The sequence below is a fragment of the Gossypium arboreum genome, chromosome 4 (genome assembly GCF_025698485.1).
Source record: "Gossypium arboreum isolate Shixiya-1 chromosome 4, ASM2569848v2, whole genome shotgun sequence".
Lineage (NCBI taxonomy): Eukaryota > Viridiplantae > Streptophyta > Magnoliopsida > Malvales > Malvaceae > Gossypium > Gossypium arboreum.
The window spans coordinates 18,963,515-18,976,123 of NC_069073.1; the positions used below are offsets into that span (position 1 = coordinate 18,963,515).

At 36.7% G+C, this 12,609-nt stretch overlaps 1 non-coding gene across 1 annotated transcript; it reads left to right on the forward strand.

Annotated features, from left to right (window-relative positions):
• Window positions 1-5,542: 5,542 nt before the first annotated feature.
• On the forward strand, window positions 5,543-5,649 carry LOC128292390 (small nucleolar RNA R71). Its single transcript, XR_008282375.1, has one exon. It is a non-coding gene; the product is annotated as a small nucleolar RNA R71 (small nucleolar RNA).
• The last annotated feature ends 6,960 nt before the right edge of the window (window positions 5,650-12,609 follow it).

Below are 12,609 nucleotides of genomic sequence, written 5' to 3' on the forward strand. Positions count from 1 at the left end.
TCAAGTCCACTTGGTTGAGGAATTAGTCTTCGAAGAGCCGACTGAATAAACTTCCAGGTCATCGAGCTAACAATGTTAAAAAAAAGTGCTTTTTGGGAGGCAATGATGCGTGATATTCATAACAGGTTTTAAAGATTTATAAATGAAACATTCTTGAGACTAACTTATTATCACGATTAAGGCAAGTGTACCTATCGAACAGTAGTATAGTTCAGCAAGACCGGATTGTCAAACCCAAAGGAACTACGAGTACTAGTATTTACTTCCTTTTTATTATCTAGCCTAAAATTTAAGAGGTTTGGTTGTCTAAACTAATTACTAACTGAGGATGCACAGAAAGAAAAACTTGGGAAAATACTTTTGGGAAAATTCGATTGATTGAGACAATACCTAAGGACAAATCCACCTAGACTTCACTTGTTATTTGACTCTAAACCAGACGATTTATTCATTTGACTTAATCCGTAGAAATCCCTAAGTTATATTATTATCTCTCTCGAGACTAATAACATCTAACCCTAGGTTGAATAATTGAAATCTTTTTCTAATTAACACCCTAGAATTGCATTAACTCGATCTATGAATTCCCTTATTAGGTTTCACCCTAATCTGGCAAAATCTTGTCACCCTATCTCTAAGCACGCAATCAACTCCCTTAATTATGACAAATTTACTCTTAGACAGGTCTATTCCTCCTCTAAATAAGAGCTTAACTTGAATCAATATCTTGGGATATCAAAACAAGAATTAAGAACACATAATTAAAAATAAGTTAAATATTTATCATACAATTCAGATAATAATAACAAGATTTGTTTTAGGTTTCATTCCCCTTAGGTATTTAGGGGTTTAGTTCATACTTATGAAAGAAAACATCTCAAAAGCATAAAGATAACAAAACATAAGAAAACCCAAAACTCTTGAAGGAACTTGAAGGGAGATCTCCAGTCTTGATGATGAATTCGGCTCTTGAGATGGATCAATCGGCTTTCCTTGAGTAATTCCTTGCTTCCTACTCTGCCTCCCCTTTCCTAAGTGCCTCCTCAAGTGTTTAAATAGGCTTTGGAATACCTAAGAGCCCTCAAAATTGGCCTTTTCTGAATTGGACTAAACTTGGGTTCGACAGGGACACGCCTATGTGCGATTACTGAAGGCCGTGGTCAAGGCTGTTAAATGGGCACGGGTGTGTGATCCACCCGTGAAAGTCATGCTTCGATCCTTCGAAATTGACACGGCCATGTGACACGCCCGTGTGAGGAAGTCCAGGCCGTGTTATTTTCCCATGTGGGTCCATTTCCAGCCCGTTTCTCGCTCATTTTACTTTCCTATGCTCTCCTAAGTATAAAATATGAAATTAAAGGATTAGGAGCATCGAATTCACCAAATCTAAGGAGAAACCATCCATAAATGCATTAGGCATGGGGTAAAAATATGTATAAATAATGGTTTATCAAATATCCCCACACTTAAACATTTTCTTGTCCTCAAGCAAAACCCTCAACTCACAATCAAAATAAATTCTTCTTAACTTATAATTCTTATTAATAATATCTCATAATAATCCATAAGTAATCATACATTAATAATTTGACTGAAAGAACATCAAAGTTTCAAAACATTCCAAGTTGAGTATTTTATCATGAAAGTATAGGTGTCTCCCCTCATCTAAGTAATTACTTTCGACTCAAAATATCACAGAGTTTCACATCCTCACTAAATATTCACTCAAATCACTCGAGGTGTTTAAAGACAATACATAAAGCACTCAATAGTCAATAATGAAAAGTCATTACCATAGGCTTGCATGAAAATCAAATCTCCACCACTATATATTGAAATGAACATCAATCAAAAGTTCTTTAAAGGGTTGTAACGTGGCTTTGGTTAGAGGGTGTGGTCACAAGCTAAAAGAAAAGGTTAGAATCGAGATTGAATTGAAAAATTTCCTAATTAGAAAAAGTAATTAAACATCAATTGAGTACAAGTGAGCTTCTTCTCAGAAGATGGAATTTAGATATTGCGGCTCAACACTATCGAATTACTACTAATATGTAAGTATGAATGTTTTTTTTTAGAGCAAGTCAAATACATAGAAGATAAAAACATAGCTAAGCAATTAGTTCAAATCAAATCTCGACAAAAATAGGGATCAAATTAGGGGATTTCAATAATAATGGTTTATGGGTTAATATTGAGGGTAAATCAATTAATGGCTTGTTAGGCTCAAAAGGGGTTTACTAAGGGTTAATTATGAAGGTAGGCTTTTGTGGAGTGAGTGGGTTAAACCTAAGTGCCTTTATAATTTTGACATATCAAATCAAATGGTTTGGTCTTGACATGCATAGTCAAGCAAGTTCTAGAATAACAATTCAACACTGACGCATTCAAAGCAACAATAAAAGTGACCATGAAAGAAATAGTAGATGCTTTAAAGGCACAAATCTCATAAACATTACGGCTTTTTGATGTTTATATTTTGTGAATTTCAACTCAAGATAATACCTAAACTTGGGAGAAACAACCTATAAAATTTTTAAGTCAAAAGCCAACTTACCATGCTTGGTTTTTAATATCATAAAGTTTAAACGATCAATGCATGAATGCCTAAGTTTTAATTCAAGACATATCAATAAAAATTATAAGTTAATTACAATTCATTCTAATAGTGATATGAGTGATTTACGTGAGAATAAGATATAATTCAGGGATTTCTAATGATGATATAAAAGACCCTCTACACTTAAGATGTACATTGCCCTCAATGTACAAAGGTAGATATATTGAGAAAGATAGATTGATAATCATAAGATAGGGAGAGAAGTGAAACTTCCTGAATGATGAATGAATTCCTTGAACTGGAGTTTTGGAGAATAATTAGCGTGAGAGTGGAGGAGGATACTCCGGTGGTGGTAGGGGTTTATTAGTCCATAAGTCCTTTCCTGATGGAGTTTTTAGTTCCTATGCGACGATGAGCTTTGGAGCTCTTTATAACTGTGACAGAATCAAGAACTATAAGGAAGCATAATTACTCATAATGAAATAGCTAAAATTGAGTAAAAACTCAAGATAAAATAGTATAAACAGGAAATAAAAAGTAATTTCAAAATATAAAGATAAAGCTGAGATAGATAATAGGTGTTTATAGAGAAATTGGGGCACACAGCCGTGAGGCATGCCTGTGTGCCTTCGTTTCAGCCTGTGCGTTTTGTGGTTTTCGATATTGGGTGCATCGGTGTACTTGGCCATGTTACACGATTGTGTCAATCTTTGTTCGCTTATCCCATGCCCATGTATGAAGGCACACGCCCATGTTATTTTGGCAGTTTCGCCCACGGCCATGTCGTACGGCCGTGGCGACTTTATCGCTTCTCGTGTTGGAAAAATTTTACCCTATTTTTGCACGACCTAAGGCACGCCCGTGTGTCTGGCCATGTGGTATTTAGAGAGTCTATGTACCATGATTCAATTAGTACGTTAGAAGTTAAAAACTCAAAATTAAAGAAATTAATACTGTTAGTGCTCGGGTTGCCTCTCGAGAAGCGCTTATTTATAGTCTAAGCTCGACTTACTTCTCTGGTGCGTGATCATGGTGAATCGAGGAGTTTACACTACTTATCTCTACTATCAATTTTATCAACATAAGGTTTAAGACGAGTACCATTTACCTTGAACATGCCAAATTTGGAGTGGTTTACCTCGACCGTACCGTATGGAAAAATACTAATTACCGTAAGAGGGGTTTCTTCATTTGGTTTAGAAATGGTGATTCGAGGATCAGCTGAATCGAGTAGTACTTTGTCTCCAACTTTAAGTTGATTTTTGGAGGAATTAAGCTCATCATGGCGTGGTTTCGATTTATCGTGTTTTCTCAGTTTATGTGTCTGCCATTCATCTAGTTCCTCGATTTGTAACCTTCGTTCTTCATGGATAGGTTCTTTGTTGTTTCTTGGCTTATGTATGTTCTTCAAACCTGTTTTCTGCAAAGAAGGTGCACTATATGGTTAGTTTTAGCCAAATGATTTGTACAGTCACCTTCGATTTTTGATGTGTTATTCGAATTGCGAGCTTGAAGGGTGATTGTTTCGTCTCCCACACGAAGTGTGAGTTCACCTATGCCAACGTTAATAATTGTTCTAGCGGTTGCTAAAAAGGCCCTTCCTAAAATTAAGGGGACGTTGCTATCCTCCTCTATGTCTAGAATAACGAAATCAACTGGGAATATAAATTTGTCGATTTTAAAGAGTACATCTTCAATAATACCCTTAGGAAATCTGATAGTTTTATTTGCTAATAGAATGCTCATCCTAGTTTGTTTGGGTTTCCCTAGACCTAGTTGCTTAAATAATTTGTAAGGCATAACATTGATACTAGCCCCTAAATCAGCCAACGCATTATTAAAATCTAAACTACCAATTAAACAAGGAATTGTAAAACTCCCTGGATCTTTTAGTTTGTTAGGCAGCTTATTCTGTAGAATGGCTAAGCAGACCGCGTTCAGCTCCACATGTGATGCTTCATCTAACTTCCGTTTATTTGCTAAAAGCTCCTTTAAAAACTTGACTGCGTTTGGTATCGACGAAAGGGCTTCAATAAATGGTAAGTTAATATGTAGTTTCTTTAGAAGTTTAAGGAATTTACCAAATTATTCGTCTGAGCAGTCCTTCTTTGTTACATTAGGGTATGGCACGCGAGGTTTATATTCTGTAATCACCAGCTTTGGCTCATTATGGCCTACCTCATCCTTACCTATTCTTACCACTGTTTCTGGCCTTGGTTCTGCAACTAGCCCTTCCTCATCTTGAATGGCAATCGCGTTGAGTTGCTCCCTTGGGTTAGATTCAGTGTTGCTTGGTAGGCTATCTTGTGGTCATTTGGAAATCAACTTGGCGAGCTATCCAATCTGAGTTTCGAGCCCCTAGATTAATGCTTTTTGATTTTTGAGTGTGGTCTCGGTATTCTAAAAATGAGTTTCTGACACTGAAATGAATTTTGTTAGCATCTCCTTAAGGTTCAGTTTTTTCTCTTGTTGGTAGGGTGGTTGTTAGAAGCCTGGAGGTGGTGGTCTCTGATTCCCTTGGCCTCCCCATGAAAAATTAGGGTGGTTCCTCCAACCTGCATTGTAAGTATTTCTATAGGGATTGTTTTGAGATCGAGGATTGTTACCCATGTAATTTAACTATTCGTTGTCCATGTTGTGGCCATAAATGGGTATTCTGAACTACTTGATCTGCCTCCACTTGCTTCGCATTGCATTACTGGGTGAACCTGTGAAGAACTAAAGAAATCATCAATTTTCTTATTCAAGAGTTCTACCTGATTAGAGAGTATGGTGATCGTATTGATGTTATAAACGCCGGCTGTTTTCATTGGCTTTGTCCTCATGACTTGAAACTGATAGTTATTCAGTGACATCTCCTCTATAAATTCATAGGCATCTTCAGGTGTCTTATTATTAATGGTTCCACCAGTAGCTGTGTCAACCATTTGTTGAGTCGAAGGATTCAGACCATTATGAAAGGTTTGAATCTGTAGCCAAACCTATAACCCATGGTGAGGGCATCTTCTCAAGAGGTCCTTGTATCTCTCCCATGTATCATAGAGTGTTTCTAAATCCATCTACACAAAGGAAGAAATATCATTACGTAATTTAGCCGTTTTAGCCAGGGGAAAATATTTTAATAAAAACTTTTCAGCAACGAGTTCAACCACTATTTAGCTTTGTTTTTCAATGAAAAAGGGAATAACCGAAGACGAATGGCATCATCAGAAATGCAATTGATTTTAAATGTATCACATAGTTCCAAAAAGTTTGCCAAGTGAGCATTGGGATCCTCGTCCTGCAAACCATCAAACTGAACAAACTGTTGTATCATTTGAATTGTGTTAGGTTTCAGTTAAAAAGTATTTGCGGCTATAGCTGGTCTAACTATGCTCGATTCAGTTCCTGTTAAAGAAGGTTTAGCATAATCATACATAGTGCGTAGAGCAGGATTCTGATTAACAACAATCGCAGGAGGTAACAGATTTTCTTGGTTTTCAGCCATCTCCTTGGTTGTGGTTGAAGAATCGTCCTCTTGCTCGTCCTCTATGTATCTTAGGCTTCGCTTTATTTCTCTCCAATTTTTACTAACCATTGGATCGATCTCACCGCCAAAAAGTAATGGTCTTGACGGGTTTCTTCTGGTCATAAACTAGAAAACCTGTCAGAAGGAAATAAAATAAAAACTTAAAATGTAATAAAAGTAAAGTAGCTAAAGTAATAAAAATCGAGTTTTCCTAATATCCTAGTTCCCTAGCAACGGCGCCAAAAATTTGATGCGTGATATTCGTAACAGGTTTTAAAGATTTATAAATGAAATGTTCTTGAGACTAACTTATTATCACGATTAAGGCAAGTGTACCTATCGAACAGTAGTATAGTTCAGCAAGACCGGATTTTCGAACCCAAAGGAACTACGAGTACTAGTATTTACTTCTTTTTTATTATCTAGCCTAAAATTTAAGAGGTTTGGTTGTCTAAACTAATTACTAACTAAGAATGGACAGAAAGAAAAACTTGGGAAAATACTTTTGAGAAAATTGGATTGATTGAGACAATACCTAAGGACAAATCCACCTAGACTTCACTTGTTATTTGACTCTAGATCAGACGATTTATTCATTTGAATTGATCCGTAGAAATCCTTAAGTTATATTATTATCTCTCTCGAGACTGATAACGTCTAACCCTAGGTTGAATAATTGAAACCTCTTTCTAATTGACACCTTAAAATTGCATTAACTCGATTTATGAATTCCCTTATTAGGTTTCACCCTAATCTGGCAAAATCTTGTCACGCTATCTCTAGGCGCGCAATCAACTCCGCTTAATTATGACAAATTTACTCTTAGACAGGGTCTATTCCTCCTCTAAATAAGAGTTTAACTTGAATCAATATCCTGAAATATCAAAACAAGAATTAAGAACACATAATTAAAAACAAGTCAAATATTTATCATACAATTCAGATAATAATAACAAGATCTGTTTTAGGTTTCATTCCCCTTAGATATTTAGGGGTTTAGTTCATACTTATGAAAGAAAACATCTCAAAAGCATAAAGATAACAAAACATAAGAAAACCCAAAACTCTTGAAGGAACTTGAAGGGAGATCTCCAGTCTTGATGATGAATCTGGCTCTTGAGATGGATCAATCGGCTTTCCTTGAGTAATTCCTTGCTTCCTACTCTGCCTCCCCTTTCCAAAGTGCCTCCTCAAGTGTTTAAATAGGCTTTGGAATACCTAAGAGCCCTCAAAATTGGCCTTTTCTGAATTGGACTAAACTTGGGTTCGGCAGGGACACGCCCATGTACAATTACTGAAGGTCGTGAATGGGCACGGGCATGTGATCCACCCGTGTAAGTCGTGCTTCGATCCTGCCAAATTGACACGGCCGTGTGACACGCCTGTGTGAGGAAGTCCAGGCCGTGTTGTTTTCCCATGTGGGTCCATTTTCTCCATTTTCAGCCCGTTTCTCGCTCTTTTTACTCTCCTATGCTCTCCTAAGTATAAAATATGAAATTAAAGGATTAGGAGTATCGAATTCACCAAATCTAAGGAGAAACCATCCATAAATGAGTTAGGCATGGGGTAAAAATATGTATAAATTATTGTTTATCAAGCAACCAAATTTATTTTCATTTATTCTCATTTATTTAATTTTTAGTTTAAGTTAGGGTGTAAATAAATAAATTAATTCTTATTTAACTCAATCAATTTAATGTTTCAGGAACACTATGGAGGTCACGAATTTTCTTGGATAATGATGGTGGCGTGGGCACGACTTGCTAATTGAAGTAAAAAAAAATCATCCATTAAATTCCTACCCAAAAACCAAAATACCCAAAACCCAAATCCAATAAATATCCACCACCTCATTTAACCCACTTACCCTAAACCCAAACATACCTACCAAAACCCACAACCAACACCCTTCCATCAACCCAGCCCAATTAACTTACCTACCCAAACAAACCAACCATGCCCAATACCCACATAAACCCAATACCTAAGATTGGCCCAATAACCAATACCTAACCCAATTACCTCACCCAACCTAAAATAAACCAATTAAAAAATTAAAAAATTAAAAAATTAAAACACCCCAATCCCTAATTCCCCAACTCATCTTCTCCATCTTCTCCATCTTCTTCAAAACAAAACCTAAACCCAATACCAAGCCACGCTGCCGCCGTCATACTCCCCATCGCTGACCCCCGCCGTCGCATCACTGGCCCAACACCGTCGCACCTACCATCGCCACCCCATCTTACGCCGACGAACCCAAACCCAAGCCCCTCCAGTTTTTTTTCTTCTTCCTCTCTTCCTCCACGCCATCCAACACCACACCACCGCCACGCCACAGTCGAACGGAGCCCTTACCCACCGCTGTTCCACTACAAAATGGAGCCCTCACCCACCACCGTTATGCCTTTCCCCACCCCAAATCCCATTTTTTTATTTCTTCTTCTTTCTTTTCTTTAAACACCCAAACCACCACCTACCACCTTCACCAACACCAAAATTGACATCCCCACCATCACCATTCAAAAAATTAGCCCACCGCCGTACGCTGTCGTCGTCATAGCCAATAGAGCCAATTCTTCGTGTCATCTACACGGACACAATGGTTCGAACTCAGAACCAAACAACTGACAACTTTCCAGTCTCACTTAATCAAAATCGGCACTGATTCTCCGTGCCTCCTGTCGTCGATATAGTCGATGATAAACTTTCTCCACCTCCTCCTAGATGAATGGCCCCAACAAAGAGAACTCGTTGTCGATGAAGCTTGACTCCGGTCGATACAGAACACTTAGACAGCAACCCCGCTCCTCCCAAAAGGTCGATTACTAATCCCCAATCTACTTTGCCTTTACTAACATATTATGCAGATAATGCAGACGAGGCTCGAACCTCTAATGACCATGTCGAGGCTCCTTCGACCACAAGTAAATATGTCAATCAACGCCAAACATGATTTACTCGAAGCCGTTGATAATCGACACGTGAGCCACCAACACCATCGAGCAGTAGTACTAATAGTGCTGAAAATTTAAGTCAACCCAACTCACCCAACGAATACGTTAGACCAACACACAATGGTCAACATAATAGACGAGGTCATGCCAACACCATTCCCACCGAAGGACGATTACAGGGGTTTTTGAATTTTTCGACCCTAGAGCATCGCACACGATACGATGACATTCGACAGCGTCCAATCCCGGTCTGTAAGCAAATCAATTCTACCACTCTTGATATGTTACATATTCATGATGCTATGGTTAATTATTTTGATGCTATTGGTTGGAGCTCATTTGTAAATATTTCTTGTAATGCATATTATGAGTTGATCTATGAGTTTTACACCACATTTAGCTTCAATATTACTACATTACATACTATTGAAACACAAAACATTATCTATTTTCGTATGCTTGGTAAGGACTTCTGGACGTCGATATCTGATTTTAATATTGCCATGGGTTTTATTGACCCTAACAATATTCAGTCTGATCCCTATCATACTGCTCTGTTAGATATTCCAAGTGATTTTAATGCTCAAGATGCCTATCGTGTTTTAACCCATTCTGAACAACTTTATAATCCAAAAACCACAAAAGACTTATTGGTGCATGAACCCACTTTAAGATATATTCGCCGATTTTTGGCATTTAGTTTTTCAGGATGAAACAATTCATCTTCTGTCTTAATAAAAATTGAATTATTTTTCTTGTGGTGTATGCATTCTGGTTTTAAAGCTAATTTAGGATATTGGTTTGCACGAAATTTTCATGCTGTTTTACGATGTAATCGCCACTAATACTTAGGTCATATATTACGAACTTAACCTCTACACTTTTTCCTTATAAAATCTATTTCTCATCTTTGACATGTGCATATCGTATGAACAACCTAGATAAATATTGTTTGGATTCTATGGGTTTGCTTTCCGGCACCCCTACTGCGTGATAATTTGTTCCTCTAGGTACACGGACTACTCGTGGGAATATGGTTTTTCGCCAACACCCACATTTTGCTACTCGAGAAAAAGAGGAATAGCCTCTAACTGTAGAGGCCCGTTTAAGCCGGATCGAAGCTCGACTTGGAGCAATGGAAACCTAAGTCTCCACAATCCTCGACATCCTGCAGAATCGCTACTCCTAACACCAACAACATCATTAACATATAGGGGGAGTGTTCTTAACTTTTCTTTTTATTTATTTGGGCTGCTAACTTTTATTTCATATAATATATGCTTTAGGACAAGCATCGATTAAGTAGAGGGGTTGGATGGTAAATATGCATGATTTTTGTTGTATGTCTGTCTTTTGCATGTGTTCAATCTTGCGTTGAATTCATTCGATAGTTTATTTGATATTGAGCCTTTAATCTCATACTTAGTTAATTTGAAAAATTGGGCATATTTTGAATTAAAATGTTCAAGTATATAGATTAGTCAACATTTTTGTTTTAAAGTTGATATATGTAGCTAGATTTTTCGTATAAATTGATTTTTTGGAAAAATTATTTGTGCATCAATAAATGAATAAATAAATAAATAAAGGTTCAAGTTATGAGTGAAGTTTCGAAAACGTGACCGGATTGAGTAACCAAGGTAAGGTGCTTGGGTTGTCATCTTATCTCGCCTAAAAAGGTTTGAGTGACAAGCCGATAACTTATAAACATTCCGCTAACTAAGCCTTCATCCAAAAAAAAAAAAGGCTGTTTGAACTGAGTAACCGGGATAAGGTGCTTGGGTTGTCATCCTAGTTTGCGTAAAAAGGTTTGACCATCCATAATTTTATTAATTGCATATTATTGGATTCAAACTCAATTTAATGAAATTATTTAGTTCACATATTTCAATTTTATGACACTTGTTGATCAAACTATATATCTTGAACATTTATTTATTTTTGCCTAAGTTGTTTACATTGATTATGTATGCAAAAAAAAGAGGCTCGATTTTTAATAAATTATAGAATAGATTTTAATGTTTGAAAGAACAACATGCTTGAGGGCAAGGATGACCTAAGTAGGGGGAGTTGATAAACATATTAATTTACATGATTCTTGTGCTTAATTTGGTTTATTTCTGAATTGATCCTTGCTTAATTAGTGTTTTTATGATTTAATCTTGTCAGGGATGCAATTGGTCAAAAACGAGCAAAAAGAGGCCAAATTAAAAGACAAATCATTGAATCGGGGCCAAATCAAAAGGATGGAGAAAGCCAAGGATTTATCATATATTTTGACTTCGTAAAAAGCTAAAAATAGGAAGATATTATTTTGTTTTATTTTATTTTATTTTATTAATTTAGGTTAAGCTATTTTTAGTAAATCTCATGTATATAAATAGGGGCTTTTAGTTCTTAGAAAATCATCCTTTGTCTTTACATTCCTATTTCAATTGGGAATTGAATTACTCTCTCTCTTGTATTTCCTTCTCCAATTGGGAATTGGAATATCATTTTTTTCTCCTCAATTTGACATTACATTATGTAGCTTTGTCTCCAATTTTTTTGTTTCTTTTCCATAATTGGGCCAATTGTTCTCCAAGTCCTTTCCATTCATTTCTTTACCATAATCATCAATCTTCTTTCCAAACTCACAAAGCATGAACAATTTCATGCTTAACTAAATTCTATCTTAGCTTTAGGCTGGTGTTCCTTCCGATCGAGAATCATGAGATTCATACTCGCGCTTAAAATCCTTCCAATCGGTATTTACTTTTTTCCTAAGTATCGGGATTGACAACTCATCCCTTAAGGATAACTCGATTTCAAGTCAAAAAGATCTCGTTGGGTTGGACTTGTGTTTTCTGACAGTTGGAGAAACGAATCGGCCTTGCTGTATTTGGATCTCCGAGAACAAATCAAGGAAGAGGTGATCGGGTTTAAACGACCCACGCGGTTGAGGCCGTTAATTCGAGTTGGGTTCTTCAGAATGCAAGGCTACTGAAATCTTGAATTGGGAACACGTGTATCTTGGCTAGACTATCGGAAAGGGTTGGTTTGCAGGACAGACCGGTACCAACTACGAGAGGGAGAATTGGTGGTTAGGACGTTCTTAATCACTATAACCGGCTTAACATTTGAAGGAGAAGATCAATTTTTGAGGATCGATTCTTAACACGGAATTTACCGGGTCTAAGGCTAAGGCTTATTACATTTGATTGCAAATCCCAATTTAATTTTTAGTTTATTTAATTATTTATCTTAGAATTTTAATTATTTAGTTTCTAATCAATTTCAAAATCCCAACTTTACTTATTTACTTATTTTTCAGCTGGTACGTTTTGAGTCGTGGGCACGACTCTAGTCACGACCCTTGACACGACATTCTATTCATAAGTCAAATGCGAAAGTTGATTAAAGTACTAATCTCTGTGGACTCGACCCTACTACCACTCTTACTACTATTTAGAGTTTTTAGTAGGAATTTTTTGGTGCATTCAACGCCCATCAATAATAATAAAATAATTATTTTAACCTCGAATTTGTGATCCTGAAACCACTATTCTGATTTGACTAAAAATGGGCTGTTACACTTTAATTGCATT